Consider the following 18,354-nt stretch of genomic DNA (forward strand, 5'->3'; position numbering starts at 1 on the left):
ATTTATTCAAAGCTTACATTGTTTCAGGTATTCTAAATTTGGCCTGAGATATAAAGCCAAAGTGATTTGATTACGAAACAAGAATTTTAGGTCTGTAATAGTGCTGCTTTTCTGTTTCAAGTAAACCTTTACTTTCTAATGCCTTTTTTCCTCCTAATACTTCTCATCAATTTTCATAATATAGAAAGATAATTTCCTGATGTTACATTTAAAATAAATAATATATTTGGGCATCATTATTTTTATCACCACTACAATAAAACATGAATGACACAAAAATGGAATCAAGTAATGACCAGGAAAAGAAATCTTTGTCTCAATTTCACAGTGTTAGATATCCTTCTTCTAGTAGATAATGAGAACTGTCATTGACCTTATTCAAGTCACTTCTCACGTTTAAGGTACTTTTTCATTTAACAGGTTGGGTCAATTCACAAGATTTAATATTGACTAAGATGTCTGTTCTTATTGGCAAATGAATAAGCTCTTTACTGCTAAAGCTGACAATAGAACTGCTTGGATTCCTCCAATTTCAGATTTAGAACCCTTCAATTACCTCTTCTTACAACATTCATTAGACTTAATTGTGGTATTTGTTTAAAAACTCAATTTCATTTGAAAATGTATTTGTTCTTTACTGCCATTCTTAAACTCCTATATATATTTACTTCAGTATTTAGTGTAAGATACGAAAACTGGTAATGCAAAATATAGCCTTTAAATGACCAACTTAGTTTCTTTTTTATCCTAGTGTGCAGAAATCCTCTAAGTGAACAAAACACCAGTAAGCACTGAAATACTTTTTGCTGTCTTAGATTTTGGAAAGGAGAATCAAAAAAACCTCATGAAAAAGTACAAATTTGTAATTCATTCCTAAATTTCCAGTCACCTGCCAAAACCCTTGGTCAAATAGGGACAAATATATTTGTAGACAAAGGCTTTCCCAGAATCTTTCAGTCCAATCTTTTTAACATTTGCATAATAGTATCCAAGATAAATAAACTACCATTCGAGTAATACACCACCAGGTGTATTTTTCAGTTTAAAAAAGCAAAGATTGTGCAAAAGATGGAATAAGGAATCCTAAAAATGTACCACAGTATTTTCCAGAGAGCATAACTGAATAATTTTTCTGTGTTTTAAGCACAGCCATAGTTGTGAATCCTTCCTACCATGGATGGCAATCCCATAGTAAAAGGAGCAAAAGAAAAAGCAAATTGTGTGACTGTGTATAGAAGCAAAGGTTAAGAGCAGGTTTGCAGAATTCAGTGCATGAGTTGTTCATCTACTGGCTGCTTTTAGCACCTAAATTAAAAGCAGTTCTGAGAACCTAAAGTTAGAAGTTAATGTTCCTCATTAAGTGAATAGGAAGAAAAAAAAGGAAAAGATGATGCATCCAGAAAATGAACCTAGTAATAAAGGCAGGTGCTTAAATTTAGACTGTAAAATCTCTCTGCCATTTTACAACATTTTATTATTGAGTTTAAATCAGTTTTTTGAGTATAGTCATCTACACAGCTGCAAGAACAAACTTTGTTGGCAGCTGAACAAGCCATAGGCAACATACAGTCAAAAGAATTTATTCTTAAAAGAAAGGTTTTACTTCAGAAGCATATAGCTTAATTCTTCTGTCACCTATTCTTAATCTGTTCCACAAATATCTTAATGTTGGTTCTACAATTACACAGTGTCTTGGTTTAGGACAATTTATACCCACAAATGTGAAAAATATTAAGTACCTTCAATAAACAACCACAAAAATATCTCTGAAAATTTCTAATATTTAAATCTTTTAAGATAATTAAGAAAATTAACTAAAAAGGAAATTTGTGTGCTGACTATTCTTCTAGTTTTTCTCTGCTGTTAAGGGAAAAAATGATAAAACAGTGCTGTTATCACACAATGTTTCAAAATATGATTAAGACCTTTTTATATAAACAAACACAACTTCTGATTCCCTGCTATTTGTTATTTCTGTGGATATGAGTATTTTATATAAACAGCTTCTAGAGACTCATTTGATTGTCAGTATAGAGATAAATAAAGCAAAATTAGTGCAGCACTCAGATGATAGCCTTCCACAAGGAGTTTATCCAGCTGACAGATAAATGATGGCTGAGATACCCTTAAACTGCACGTGGGGGATGAAGCACCTCACTGTCCTGCTCAGCCTCCTGGCAGAATTCAGTATTCACCATCCCACCATGTAATTTCGTGGGTGGCTGTGATTCAAACCACAGGTGCACAATCAGGGTAGGAAACAATGCCTCATCTCCCTTGCTATAGCTGCATGGCAGAAAATGAGTGGGAAGGAAACCTAACTCAAACTATGCACATATTCAAGAAAAAGTTCTTCTAAACCAGATCCCTTTTAAGATTGTTCTGGGCAGCATTAAACAAATGACAGTCTGCATTCCTGCAGGACGAGGACAGAGGTTTTGTTGAGACCTGGATGTTGGTTCTCTGCTCTTCTTGCAATGCAACATCTCTCTGTCCAGGGACTGATATTTGTCCCCATTTGGTTATTGTCTCTGTCATTAGAGACTTGTGAAACATAATCTATGTCTCTTCAATGACATGCAGATAATTTAACATTAAGTTGCTAACATACCCCTTAAGACATAACTCATGTACTCTGTTTAGCTTATCAGAATGTCAATATCTCAAATAAACTCAATGACCATATGAAGGACATCATAGCCAACATCTGTTTTGGGCTATAGAAAACAACTACATTTCAGTATTATTCTATTCACTATTTTTACTTACACAAAAATTATTATTTCAAATAGAACATGAAGGGTATTTTCAGAGTTTTGTGTTTAAACAAGTCAAAATTGAATATTTTATTGGATTTTTCTCTCTGTGTGTAAAAAATTTGAGCTTTTTTTTAAAGCAAAACATAAGTTTCGCTGGTGTTGATGTGTTGCTCTTGGATCAATCAGCTCACTGACAAGAACAATTTTAAAATAAGCCTTCAGAGAAGAAGACTGGGAGAAGATTATATAATGTCCAATTGCTAAAGAAATGCCAAAACAGTTTTTTAAATAGTGGAAAATGAAGATGGAAAGAAGAGATGGCTGTCCTCAAATCTGTAACCTGTACCCCTCTCACAAGTGACATGGAGCTGCTCTTTACAAAAAAAAAAAAAAGGAAAAAAGTTAAATCATTAGAAATAAATATAGAAAATGAAATATCAAAGTACCAAAATACCTCATATTTTGAAAGAAAAACCTCTGAAATTTGACTCCATAACTTTATTTTTTTCCCATTTTCTAATTTCACAAACTGCACTTCTTGATTTATTAAATCAATAGTAATGAGTAAAAGTTCTGGTTCCTAGAGCAATGAAAAATGGGAAAAAAAGCTATTTTAATAACTATTAGGTAAACATTAATGAAATTAGATAATCAGTGAAATATTTTATTGTAACTCACTGAGGCAAAGATATTACTGATATAATGGCATGTTCTTTTTATCATAGACTACCAGCAGTGAAGGCAGTCAGGGCACAATTCAACCATTTTGAATTGTAACTTCATGTAATACAGGGGCATTTACAGTACCTAATGCATCAATGCTCAAAAGCAGATAAGGCAATAAAGTTCACACATACAGCCAATGGCAAATTTGATTAAAAGTCAGTTTTAACAAGGTTTCCATTCTTTTGCTGTGCCTTAAGGACTGCCGTTCCATTTTAAATTAACATTTTATTATGCTATGTGGGTTTTACAGTGTTATTAGATTAATTAGCTGATCTTGTTTACTTAGGTTGAACTTTTATTTGGTTTTGGATTCAATATTGAATTCTGTGGATAGAAATTCCAATTGTAATTTCAAAGTGAATATGTCTCTTCTTTTTAAAAGTAGTTCTTTACACTAAATTTAATCTATACCAATTGCATTTCTTAGTGAAGTCAGACATTCTTCTAATGAGTTATTTATCATGGTCTACACCTGTGGTTACCAAAGCAGTTGCCTCCCTAGTCAAGTGGAAAGGCAAATTAAAATTTTATAGTCCACAAATATGAGATTCTGTCTTTTAACATAGTTCCTTTTAGCAATTCAGAAATTTTATTTTCTTCCCACCATTAAACATTGTGCCATTGCTCAGTTGCTTTAAAGGCAATTAAGTACAAAAATATTAAAGCTATATCACTAGCACACTATTTGTACTTCCACTGCTAATGCACTAAAATAGACATCCTATTCCATGATAGTTGTAATCTTAATTTTCTCTTAAAACTTACATGTAATATGAGTATAATTGCATTTTTTTCATACATTAGAGGTAGACAGCCAAAGACATAGGATGAAAGAGAAGGTAAGATGTGGTCTTGTGGAAGGTATTCTGCTCCCTTGTCAAATAATAAGAGATGTGGGGACGTAATTTTGATCACATTGAATTATATCTCTCATACTTGCCCAAAAGGCTGATACCTTTGCCTTTCCTGTGGACATTTGAAAACTGTCTGTTTTGTCTATTTATTTTCACTACTTTGATAAGACTGATAGAAGGATTTAAGTTATAGCTAGCAGCAGTAGGCAAATTAGAAATTTATTAACATATAAACTAGTGGAAATAAAATCCCAACCAAAAAAATCTATAGTGTATTTTGCTAATCATGATTGCTGCAGATTTTGTGGATTTTGCTCCTTGGGAAAACTATTGGCTGCAAAAACCTCCAAATCTAAAGCTTTTCAATTGCTATAGCAAACTCTTGAGATGGCCACTTAGTAACCGTCTTGTGCAGTCAAATTTTAAATCAAATACCTTATTTGGAAATTTGATCTTTGTGGAAGAAATTAGAAAATTAAGTATAACTTTTTCAGTAAAATAAAAGGTATATTGAAGTTGTCTTTTGTTCCACTTTTCATTATATGGACATAATGATATAGGAGTTATTCTGCCTAATACCTGTCACAAAAGATAGTTTGTAGTTTGCCAACAGCCCAACACTTCATTGAAGATCACATAAATCAAAATTACTGAAAAGTCCTAAGGCAACAAGAAAAAATGTAGTCTTTTCTCCCTCTGTTTTCAAAAAGACAATTCTGAATTCAAGAGGAAGAAGAACAAATAGACAATGTAAAATAGAAAAGAAAAAAAAAAGGCACAAAGATGCAGTCTTCCCTTTTCCCCCTGGATTCCCAAGAAAAGCAAAAATAAGTGTGGTTTGTGCAGCTCTTCATGATACTAACTCTTCATGTCAGAATTGCAAAAATGTTATAAACAAAGAGAAAAAAATAGATACAAAAGTACAAAGAAGGTGAGAAGATGTAAGAGACATCAACATAACTGCTTTGGTGCTATTTGGCTGTGTAGAAATCAGATTGCATTACCTATTCCCTTAACTTGCTGAGAACATGCTACGGCTGAGACTGTCATTACCCTGCAGCATATCACCAGATTAACAAGAAAGAAAATCCATCACTTATCTAGACATGGGATCAATATCTGCGAAATCTGACAGAAAAACATATTATGGAACTCAGTTAATTTAATACAGAATGATTTGGTCTCTGATTACAGTAACAGAGAAGGCAATATCTGTCTTAAGACTTTGTTGTACAAAGTAATTTTTAAAAGAACTTTGAATGGCGCAATCAGCTTCTGGTTTTTACTATTAGCAGGTCAGCAGTAAGATTCTGAATTCACCTCTTAGGTTCTAACAGTGAATTTATACTTTTGGTGAACAATTGCAACAGCCAAAAATTATTCCTGACCTTAGGTGGACATTCCAAAATCATTCCAAAATAATCTGGATCATAAAATATTGCACAGCCTTGCCAAAGAGCTGGATATTAGTAGTAGTTTACAGAATCACTGAATTGTTTAGGTTGGAAAAGACCTTTAATATCAAGTCCACCCCTAAACTATGTCCACAAACACCACTTCTACATATTTTTATATGCCTCCAGGTATGGTGACTCAAACACTTCCCTGAGCAGCCTGTTCCAATGTTTGGCAATCCTTTTGGTAGAAAAGTTTTTTGCACTGTCCAATCTAAACCTCTCTTGATGTAAGTTGAGGCTACTTCTTTTTGTCCTACACTACACTCAGGCTACAGATCCCTTCCTTTTTGGGGAAGTAGTCCTAATTCCAGTGTGACCATTCTCAGGTGCTTTGTGGTTTTTTAACACATCAATTGATCTTGTGTCTTTGTTGCCACCTGGATCTCCACCTCTGACCTTCACTGAGAGAGCAGGCTGAACCACCTTGCTCACACAAATTGGATGAATAAGAAGAAGTGGGAGATCCCCATGTAGTAACAACTTGAACTTGAACAGCACTTGTTGGTTTTGGTTTGTCATTTAGTATTTTCAGCTGGTTGGTTAGCATGTGCTTTTAGAGACACAGAGGTATGGAAATCATGTTTATTATTTAATCAAGACTGAATTTCATTAAAGATTTCTTTTAAGTTCTGCTTTTACTAATTTGCCTACTATTTGGTACTTCTCTAGACTGTTATGCACAAGTGAAGAGGACAAAGCTTACCCCACCCCACTTCCTCCTTATTTCACCAGAAATTTGGAACTTTACAGAAGTTCAGTTAAACTTTGACATGAAAAGTGCACTATTTTCATAAGAACCTGCTGAACCCAGTAAGGACAAAAGCTAATTTATTTTTTATTTATTTTACTTCAGAGAGTGCTTTTAGGCATTTTTTTTGCTTGTTTTCTGAAAGAACAACTAAGAAGTTTTGAACAAGCAGAGTAACAGTTTGCCCTTTCATGGAATACATTATATCTGTTGGATTTCTTAACAGATCTTTTTTCTCCTTTTTTACCTTAGAGCTCACACAAGACAGAAAATTAATATAAGGAAGGGCCATGTACAAATGCCATAATCCACAGTCTTTAAGTTACTAATATGTGTAGCTTCTTTAAGTAGTAGCACAAACCTCTCAAAAAACCCAGCAAACTGAAATATTTACTCACAAAATCAATTTATTTTTTTGATACAGTAATCCTTGGGCTGCAAAAATTAAAAAATATTTCTTAATTTTAAAAATAAGAAGAGGGAAGTTATTAGAAAATCTTAATTAATAGTAATAGTAATAATAATCCAGTGAAATAGTTTTCTGCTGTGTAATAAACACCTCTGTTTCTTGTTGTCCATGCATTAATTCAGTGTGTATTTGGGGGAGTATTAATTCATAAATCAACTTCTCATTTAGTTTTCAATGCTAAAAATCTCCTTTAACAGCTAATTAAGTATTTCAACATACACATGCTAGCACCTTGTTGTGATTGGTCTAGTAGTTTGATTTATAACTGAACTTCATTTGATACACTCAGTGGTTTGAGTCACTGATATCTACATACAGCAGTGACTTTTTTCAATGTATTATATAATTATATGCAAGCATCAATTTAATTTACTTCACTCCTTCTATTTCATTAAACTTTGTTGCTAAAGAAAACAAACTTTTTTATTCACATAAAGGACTCAATTTTACTTACATCCTTTGTAGTTATAATAGACCAAATTGCCAATGAGTCAGAACAGGTACTTGAACTTAGTGTTTGTATGAAGTTTTTAGGAATCTGAATATAAACTTTTCTGAAACAATATATATCTATTTGTGAAATCCACTTATGTCTTTTGGTACCTGCTAGTCTGGCTGTGGTGCAACACACAGATAGATGTTAAAATATTGTTTTAAAGAGACGTGTCCAGTAGACACTATTTACATATTTAGGGTAGACCACGACTGGTGAGAGAATTAATTGCTACAGACTCCCACAGCAACTAAAAATTTAAGCATTTTTATTACTTGCCTTTATTAAAACTCTTCTCACTCAATTTCTCTTCTTCCTGGCTTGCCTTTTTTTACCTCATGTACTTCCAGTTCAGACTTTGAATGGTGAGTAATTTGGAAGCAATGAGAACTAGACAAAGTAAACATGATGTGATGTCGGGATGAAAAGACATTTGATATGAGTGGGTGTACCACAGCATACCCAGCTTCTTCGGTAGTTCCCTCCCACTCCAGCCATGAAAGTTCTTTTATGGCACTTTTTGAGTACTTATGAAAGAAAAGAATAAAATGGAATTATATTTCTTGTCTCACAAGGTGAATTTGCAAGATAAAAACAGTTCAGTAGCCTGCCATCCAATTTACTTATCTTCCAAAATTATTTCAGTGATCTTGCTCTTAAATTTTGCATATAATAATTCTATAAGAATGATACTAAATAAGAATCATACTAAAGGAATTCCAGCTGTTGTTTAATATTTATATTTATTTCACCACTGACTGAATCTTTATGCATGTTCTTAAAATGCAGAGATATCCAGACCTTCAGCTGCATTATCCTCCCATTAAAATAATCATTAGGAAATTCTAAATTATTGTTAATGATTTTCTTTTCTCTTTGACTATTATAAAATAATAGTATAAAAATTTGACCATTTTTTTTTCCTTTTAGATGTCATGAGGAGATGAGTGAACTGACTTTCCCTGTCAATGAAAAGGAAAAGTGATTTTTAGAAAAAAGAAGAAAAAAAAAGCTGCTTTTAACTTCCTTTAGGGGGTACCGCAACCTTATTTTTACTGTCATTTCCCGATGGCCTTCCATTTTCCACAAAGGCATTTTAGAAAACTAGCAAAAGGTAGTCTTGTCTGGTTTTGTCACATTTATGACTTCACTTGTTATTTGATTTCTTTTTTAACCTTTTGCATTATGGCTTTTGTTTTAGCTTGTGACAAGGCAGAGAGGGGAAGAAGAGATAAGAGGTTGAGTTGCAAGTCTTCTGAGCATTGTGAGACTTAAACTCAATGCATGAGAGTGTTATTAAGACTACATTTGGATTGACTAATGCTTTTTTATCTGTAGTATGCCAAAAGAATTCAGCAGGAAATTAAGTAAAACTGGGAATTTTAAACTCAGTGTTTTCAGGTGGGAAATAAAGCACAAGAAAAAATTGGAATTGTTAATTTACCTGACCCTAACAGAAACATAGAAACCAAAATATGGATTATGAACAGAACATGGAATATTTCACTACATGTTTTTTTTATTTTTAAATTATAAAATGAGATAATGACAGAAATATTATTTCAGTTTCTTTTTGATAGGACTGTGATAGCAAAATCACTACTATTCTTCATAGAGATATCCACTCAGCAAATCATTTATTTACATTAAATTTCCCTTCTTAAGGAGAATAAGACTTAAATTCAAACTCCCTCCCATCTCCCTTTTCATTCAGGGACACATTTTATGATGACATAAAATAATTTCTAATGAAAATACTGGCAGGTGTTCTTTCTTTATGTAATAAAAATATGTAATACAAATTATTCCATCACATTGCTCCTGAATGCTTATTTAGCATGCCAAGATTCCTCATCATAAAGCTAATTGCCCCAAACTTTAGCCACTTAAAGATAAGCTTTAAATCATTCACTTCTATCACTTCTAGTCACTGCCAATGGGCTCTCCTGTCCTAAAGCATGAGCTTGTCTCAGGCGCCCTTATGCAGACACTTCGAGCCACCCCAGGTACTGCTGTGTGTGAGGTGTCAGTGAGTCTCTGGCTGTGCCACAGCCTCTGGGCACCTCCTTGCACAGTGTCTAGAGTACTCTGTCCAGGTATATAAAAGCATCTCAGTGAACCAGTGCCTATTTGTAGGCAGCTGGACTACAGGCTGCCTCTAACTCACAGATACTGCATTAATTGTTCTCAGGGAGTCTGTATGTTTTTGTATTGTCTATAGCAGAAAAATAGATAACTCAATTCAACTACTTTGAAGATTGGTCCATATTATTAAAGTTGGAACATCCTTGTGAATTCTAAATGTAATTATTGAATTGGACTTTCAAGTACTGCTTACATCTGAGTAATCAAATAGGAGTCAACAAGGTAGAATAAAACTCAGTTCTCTTTCTGACTAGATTTATATTTAGAGCCTAAACAGAATACCTTAAATCAGAGATTTGAAACTTATACATAGTCTTCAATGAACAGTTTCAGCACATTTTAATAACACTTCCTTAATCAGTTACAGATAGTGAAAAAGTTGCTTTGTCTAGTCTCCAAATTCAACTAAATGCAAATGTAAAATTTTTATTACCTCCTTCAGTGTAGCAAACATTAGATTCCAGTGGTATTCTAAGGTGAATGGATTTCTCCTATTTGTAATATATCTCTGATTTCTTTCCAAAATAAATTAATTCTATCATTTTAAATGGTAAAAATTATAAACATTTCTTTCTTCACTATGTTCCAAAGGTTTTTTGATCATTTTTTTTGTCTCAGGCAAGTATAAAATATGAAACCTTTCAACAGACAGCTTCAGAATACAATTTAATGAGAAAGTTTTTCAAGAAGAAATAAAATCACACATACACGAGTCAGATCTTCATCCAACCTGCCCTTGAACACCTCCAGCAATGAGGCATGCACAGCTTCGCTGGGAAACCTGTTCCAGGGCCTTACCACCCTCACGATAAAGAATTTTTTCTTAATATCTAGTCTAAAACTACTGTCTCTAATTTCAACCCATTCCACCTTATCCTGTAACTTCATGCTCTTGTAAGTAGTCATCTTGCTCCATCTTTCCTCTAAGTTCCCTTCAGGCACTGGAAAGCTGTAATTAGGTCACTGTTGCAGGATGTTCATCACTGCAGGAGGGGCTATCTGTTCTGTCTATCTGCTGGTGCAATAGCTCAGGGTATCTTTCCCCTCCCATGAATTTGCTAACTGGTGAAATATCTCATGCCAGACACCTGTCTGCTAGTGAAGTATTTCTGGTACCATGGAGGTGGCATTCCCAGCTGACAAATAAACATCTTGCCTTGAGAGCAAGATTGAAGGAAGATGAGCTTGAATTTCTGACTGACAAACACTTCAGTTTACAAACTATAAAAGATACACAAAATTTTCACAAGCAGAAGTCTTCTTCACATTCCTGGAAATGTATGGGGGCTTTTCCCTGAAGTCAAGACTCTGCATTGTGATTACTCTCTTGGGAGTTGAGTGAAAGGAATCTGAGTACTCCATCATCAGTTTGGTGGTAAGTTACATTGACTCCTAATCTATACTATTGCTTTGCTAGCTATAATATTGGTACCTTTGTGTCGTTCACTGTCTTATGTAAATCTACTAGTAGTTCTTTGTTTTAATCTGTATAGTAAGTAACTCTGTTTAAGGTCATTCGTCTATTAATCTCTTGCCTGTTCAATAAATAACTCATAACAGACCTTATTGGCCATTCTTAAGAACTTGTGAGCTAAAGTGGTTTAGGTGCAGGTCACCTGAATAAAGCTGCTGCCAAAAAGCTGAACCTAAGGCAGGGCTTGTCTGAACCTTCACTCAATCCATAACAGTCACCCTGAAGCCTTCCTCTTTCTAGGCTGAACAATCTCAATTCTGTCCGGCTTTCCTCACAGGAGACGTGCTCCCTCCCTCTGATCAACTTTGTGGCTCCAGCCTTTGACTAGTTTTGTTGCCCTTCTCTGGACATACTCCAGAACCTCAATGTCCTTCTTGTGAGGAACCCAAAAATGAACACAGGACTTGGGGTGCAGCCTCACCAGTGTCAAGAATAAGGGAATGATGACTTTCTTGTTCCTGCTGGTCATGCTTAGATGATGATACAAGATGAGATGCTCTTTGCCCCACTGGCCACCTTGGCATATATTTTCTTCCCAAGAGTTGTACTTCTGGTCTACTTTCAGGCAGACTGAATCTCTTAAACGATTCAGATCAGATATTGTTCAGTCTGTCTTAGCAGAGTATAACAATATAAGCTAGCAATAAGTAATTTCTATGAGAATTTCAAGACAGAGAGAGACTGAAGAAAAAATGAAGGAAGAATGTTAATAAAAAAGTCTACTAGTTCATGTTTTGAGTTAGCCATAGTGTGTACCATAACTAGTCCCTTTTTTCTAAGACTGATAATAGTATCTTATGTAGTTGTCAGCATGTAAAACAAACAAATTAAAACCAAGGCAAGACCAAGGGAAAAAAAAACCCCAAAACACAAGGGGAAAAAATAAACAACCAAAAAGGAAGCATCTTAAAGGTAGGGATTACAATTCAGATCTTCTTGTTTGTAGATGAATACATTAACTAAAAAATAAAAACATACTTACTTATATCCATTCTCTCTCTGGATCTATGATGCTTCTACTGCAGAACAATGCATAAGATGCTTTAATTTGTATCTATACAAATTACGTCATGCCCCATTCTGATTCCCTAATGATAGAAAGAGCACGAAGCGGCTTTTACTTTCTGTCAGATCTGAAAGTGCTTTATTATCCTATGAAAAATAAAAACATAATTAACACACAGTAATTGCAAGGCTTTGAGATTATCTACAATTCTTGATAAATTCCTTCTGCTGGAAATACTTGTGTTTTTATTGTGTTTTTTTTGCTAACCCTATGCCACAGGTCTCTTCTGCATAACAGGCAGAAATTATGGTTTGTTTTTGTGTGCTGTCAAAACTTTAGCAACCTGTTCCCCTGAGACTACACTGGGGGATCAGTAGCTACAATGAATCAGAACAATGTAGTTTATTTATCAGAGTTTGCTCTGAAATATTGGTATAGCAAAAAAAAAAGAATAATAACATGCATATTGAAACTTTGGGGTTTGAATTTTATAAATATTTTAGAAGCTTTCCACAGAATCAAATTCCTTATTTTCACACATAGCAAATTATGGCCATGTTGCATGCCATCATGAACAGATAAAAAGGGCTTCTCTTTTGCCAGTGATCAGGACAACAGCTACAATATGATTTGATATTTGATGTTTGTTGTTGTTTTGTTCAGCATAAGTTTAAACTTCATGGTAGTAGGTAGTAAACAGAGTAAAGACTGAATTATAGAGGTGAGTTAATGAGGAGCTCTTAGGCAGTAGGTTTGAACAGATGCTGCTTTTACAATTCACTATGGCAGACACAGGTGTGGAAAGAGTAGACACAGATTACAGGTGTTCATTTTCTACATGAGATATATGCAATGTTCTACCTCTGCCCTGTTCCTGTCATCTTACTACATTAATTTGCATTCCTGACTACGCTTTGTGCTAAAAATAGCAAGTCCCAGGACAGATGAAGCCTGTAGAGAGACTTGACAATTGGTTAGATCTGATTATAATATTAAAATGTTAAAATTCACCTCATTACACAGAGTACTTGCCTCAATTATTTATCCCATTAACCTGAGGCTAAAGATGCTGCATATGATACCAGCTTTTCTAGAGGCTAATCTCAATGGATCTTTGTCAAGGTTAAAGGCTTGTCACAGTATAGACTGCAGAAATGCCACTATTTCCACTATTCTCAAAACCTGACATATTTTTTTCCCTTTTTCTAAAATGAAATTTAAGCTTCAGCATATACTATTTAGAGGTAATGTCTCTACACGGTGTTCTGTTACAATTTTAAGTATTTTTAAATGCTCATATTATGAAGTCACCATAGAGGACAATTCCAGTGGAGCTGGAAAACTAATGAGAATATTCCAAGGGTGTGTTGTGAGGTGCTGATGTTATCCTGTTCTTATTTTGTCAAAATTCTGTTTTCCTGCTCATGTGAGAACTTTGACTCAGGATTCTCATACCTCAATTATGACTTTTTTCCATTTTCAACCCTACTTTCACCATCCTAGAACCCTTGTTTCCTTGCAACTATCTCCTACTAGATAAATGTCCTAGTCCAAAGGCTTTTTTCTCATAGGTCGTAGTTTTGCTACCTTTGCCTCCAATTTTGGTATTTCTGGTATACCTGGGGTATTTCAGTCTTATATTTTATTACTCTCAAGGTTGCCAAGCAATGTTGGCCTTGCATGGCTCTGCTTCCTCCTCTCTAGTTTTCTATGAATTTGGAGCCTTTCTCCCTTAAAAGGTCCCCTCTTCCTGCCTTCACAATCTATTCCTAATAGTGCTATCTGTAATTTCAGTCAGTTTATCACACCATGTTTGTCACTGCCAGTAGTTTCTCAAGCCTTGTAAGTACCCCAAGTCAGGTCACTTAGAAAGTCATTTCCCTGCATGGCTGCTAACTCTAAATTAAAATTCCACTGAAGAGAAGAAGCGTACTGAGCCACTTTTGTGATCAAAAGTCACTTAATATTAGAAAACAACATTAAAGCAATAAACATCTTTTGCCTATTGGTTTAAATGGCATGAGACTCTGGGAAAAATCCAGACACATTTAAAATAGTATGCATCAGCTCCTTTCAAAATAGCAGATAAGCAGACAGAAGCAGAAAAGAAAAGAGAAGACATGGAAGAAAGCAGAAAGACAGTCAGAAGATTAAGAAATCTAAGAAGACAGAGGAAAAATAGGAATGAGAATGTTTCTGCTCAGAATTTAGGAAAGACACTTCCTAGTTTGGCACTAGTTGTATAATAAATCATATTAGTCTACTTTTTTGCCTGCAAGTAACAAATCAAGGTTCTTCTGTGCAATTAAGAATTTCTTCCATGGCTCTCTTGTCTTACTAAATAATTCAAGTTCCTTTATTTAACAAGGCTTGTCTTGTAGCAAAGTACAGAAATAATTCCAAAAGGTGATGGCCTGATTAAATTATCCTCTGCTAATTTTTTTATAACAAGGACAGAAAAAATATCTGTCAGGCAATGGTGGCCAAAGCCTGATCCCCATGCACAGGGGTGGGAGAGCCCTGGCAGCCACACAAGGCACTGGACACTGGACCAGCCCCTTCCCACTGCCACGGGAGCCCCAGGGGAGAAGGGAAGGATGCTAATAAAAGGCTGGGCCAGACCCATGAGGAATGGGAGAAGCTCCTTGGTGTGGGAATGGGGGACAGAAGGGGCTGTTGATGTAAGCTGGAGCCAGCCAGTCCTTGTGCAGAGCTGTGCCTGTGCTGCACTGGTCCTGTCTCCCTTAATTAAACTCTCTTGGTGATACCTTTCCTGGGTGAGGGGCAGGATGTCAAACAGACATAAGGAAAGGGGAACTATTTTACTTCCAAGTTGAAAATAATCAATCTGTTCAAATATTCCAAAATAATGGACTTAATTTCTTTCCAAAAGTGCATGCATTTGCTTTAAACAAAAATACAGAATATTACCTTTGTATCATAATAACCATAACACTGTCTTATATGCTTCATTCTTTATTCATATTGTTATAGCTTAGAAACACAATAAAATGGATTTTGAATGTATTTTTGAAGTAAAAATCACTATTAAAGGATTACAAATAAACAATACAAATCCTTTTAAAGAATGCTGAAGTTTTATGTGAGAGTAAATGCTAAACCATTTTAAGAACTCAAAATATTTTCTTGCCTAATTCTGTTTTAATTATTGAAAAATTTAATCCATTGATCTTGCATTTTCCAACCTGCATGAAGCAGTTTCTAAATAATGAAATTGAGTCTATAGAGTCCATTTTGAAAGGAAAAGGTAATTTCTTAATTTTAAATACAAAATGAGATGATTTATAATAATTATTAAAAGGCCAGAAGAGACTGATCGAAAAGATGTTGAAGGCGTATGACTGTATCAGTCGATTTCAGAAGGTTTTCAAGTCTTTAACAACAAGTAATGATTATAGTGTCTGACTGAAATACGAGTCAGGCAGCCCTCAAAGATTTATTACAGAGTATGAATAAGACTTGAAAAACTTAAAATAATTTCAGTATAAATGGCTTCTTATGGCTTATTCCATAAAAAGCTAATTTGCTACTGAATTCAAAAGCATTGCAAAATGTCTGAATCAAAGAAGTAGTTGCTAAATCTAAGAAACAGACTATCAACAAGAAAAATGTTAAAAATATCAGAGTGAGGTTCAGTTCTGTGTTCAGACACATAAACATGAACCTATGTCTATGTAGAGTGGGTGGCCCTGTTATAGTGAGCAGAGAAATTGTCACTGCTATTAGTAAAGTGGAAACCATTTACCTAAATGTAATCATATTTCTGGCCTCCTTCTGCTCTTACAAAAGAGTTTGGGTGCCCTGTGGGTCATGTATTGCATTTCTTAATGCTCACTTCATCTATCACTCTTCTGGCACGTCCCCCGTGTTTATGCAGCAACATCATACTTTTATTAGAGCTTATAGGTCTTACAAAATACCCAATGCAGGTGTTAGCTAGAAGAGAAGTTGAATAATACCCCCACCCCCCATGCACACAGAGACAGATTTAACTATGTTTTCATTTGAGACCCACATGGTACTTTTAAAGAGATTTTACAGGCTACGTCCCATCTTGAAAGAAATTCAATACTGGTGTGATCTGTGTTAATGTGATCACTTAGCTGTTTCATTAATGAGTGCCCCAATGTAGAGGGATGTTCCTGTATGTTTCCTTTTGAAAAGAGGGATCTGGCATTCCTGTCTGTGCAACAGCTAAGAATTAACTGGGAGGAATGCACATAATGCTTATGATAAGATAAAGGCAACACATTTCTACATTGCAAGAGTTTCACTTAGGTTAATCCTATAATGAGTAAACCTTCTGGCTGTCAATCAAGGCTTGACTAAAGCAATCATTAAATGGCAAAATGTGATTGTTTCTTATAAGTGCATATGGTTTATTGCACCAAAGATAAATAGTGCAATGAAAAAAATATGATAGTCAAGATACTTGTACAGACAATTGTGCATAAAGTAGATGGGAAAGTGTTTAATTAGTGTCCAAGATTTTCTGACAAACACACTGAGGAAACAATGTATTATGTTCCTGAAAGGGAAAATAAGACACATGGGGAAATGTCCATGTACTAAAACTCAAGCACAGAGTTCTTTTTTTCAGATCAGTATTTATTATTCCAGATAGACACTCTACTAAAACTGGAGAGATGCTGAGCTGGAAGTTCATTAATATGTGATCTGAATACAAACTGCCATTCTTAAATAAGGGATTGAGTCTGTCTGCATACTGGTACTCTCTGGGAGCAGATACAGCTGATGAACTTATCTTGCAATGTAGAGTGATTGTGCCATTGCATTTAATGAAGCTGTCTGAAAAAGTACTATTTTTCATACTGGAAAACCTAATACTTACAAAATAAAGAGGTTCAGGCTCCAGGAGTTTCTGTAGAATGGTGCACTTTAGCTAAAAATCTGGCAAACAAAAGAGAGTGTCTCTAAAATTTAGAGAATGCCTAATTTGTAAGTTGTAATTTACATAGATCATATAACAGTGAAGTGATAAAATTTCAAAACTGATTTCTTTTATACTTGTATGAATTATTAGTTAGATACTGTATTTAAAAAATGAAAAAGTTCAGAGGTTTACTGAAAAATCTGGGCTGAATATTTTATTTTATTTTAGTTCCTGGGAGATAGTATATTCTAGTGAGAGACTATAGAAAAATGTTATTAATTTTAAGTTTGGCTATCAAAATCTTTACTCGTACTCCATCACTTGGTTTGATAGTATAACAAATTCCAAACACATTTATAGATTTTTTTTTGTATATTTGAACCAAATTCATCTGCTTGTGTATTAAAGACAGGAATAAAGCTGAAATGTTTTAATCTGTCACTTCTGAATTGTCCAAAGTTTCCATCATTCATCTATTTTTTGAACAAATTTTTTCAAGATGTTTTGATTAAGATCTTTCTGTTCTTCCAGCTTCTGTCCCACTAGTGTTAATTTGACATGATTCTTTAAAGTCTCTCCCTTGGTCCTAATATAAAATATCTTTCATGCTGTGGCACCAATAAACACACCTCTACAGCACAAAATGAACTAGAAAGCTCTCTTAAGTCCTCTTACTTTTTTGACCAAAACAGTTATTTCCAGTCTCGCCTTTAACTTGAAATGGTGTTGATAAAATTTAAAAACAAATCCAAACCAATCCAAATCATAACTAACAGGGGAACCGGAGTTAGAGGAAGAAAAAATAGTTTGATTGCTCTTCTAATGTTAACAGCAGAACTAAGGAAGAGAGGAATATGAGGGATAAAAATATCTGCGGCTCCAGCCAAGCACTTCTGTTGTATACATCCTGTGTAACAAAATTCAGCTTAGGTCCTTGAGTCAGTTTGTATAGCTGGGATTCACATGATACAAATACATAAACACAGGCTGGACAGAGACAGGAATGAGGGCTGCCCTGAGGAGATCTTGGGTGTGTTGGTTGATAAGAAGCTCAGCATGACTCAGCAATGCACACTTTACAGTCCAGAGAGCCAACTGTGTCCTGGGCTGCACAAAAAGCAGTGTGGGCAGGTGATCAAGGGAAATGATTCTGCCTCTTTATTCCACTCTGTTGAGACCTCTGATTCTGCCCCTTTATTCCACTCTGGCCAGAGACTTAAATATTATGGTTTATGACTTACACGTTTTCATGAAAGACTTTTGTCTGTTATAGCAGAACTGTACTACAAAATCTGCACAGGAGACCAC

Source organism: Molothrus aeneus, chromosome 2 (genome assembly GCF_037042795.1).
Source record: "Molothrus aeneus isolate 106 chromosome 2, BPBGC_Maene_1.0, whole genome shotgun sequence".
NCBI classification, from domain to species: domain Eukaryota; kingdom Metazoa; phylum Chordata; class Aves; order Passeriformes; family Icteridae; genus Molothrus; species Molothrus aeneus.